The sequence below is a fragment of the Triticum dicoccoides genome, chromosome 2A (assembly GCF_002162155.2).
Source record: "Triticum dicoccoides isolate Atlit2015 ecotype Zavitan chromosome 2A, WEW_v2.0, whole genome shotgun sequence".
NCBI lineage: Eukaryota > Viridiplantae > Streptophyta > Magnoliopsida > Poales > Poaceae > Triticum > Triticum dicoccoides.
The window spans coordinates 126,730,508-126,730,789 of NC_041382.1; positions in this window are offsets into that span (position 1 = coordinate 126,730,508).

Below are 282 nucleotides of genomic sequence, written 5' to 3' on the forward strand. Positions count from 1 at the left end.
GGGTGGCGGGGGCGACGGGTGGCGTGGGCGACGGCGGTGACGGCGACGACGGGCGGCGGGGGCGGCGCGCGATGGGGCGACGGGCGCGGCGAAGAAGTTTGGATCGAGAAGAACTACTGGTAGGCGAAACTGATTTTTTTCGTAGGTTCCATATATATAGGAGGGGTCTTTAGTGCCGGTTAGAGCCACCAACCGGTACTAAAGGCCAATTTTCGCCAGGCCAAGGTGCGGGAAACGGTCCCTTTAGTACCAGTTCGTGCCATGAACCGGTACTAAAGACCC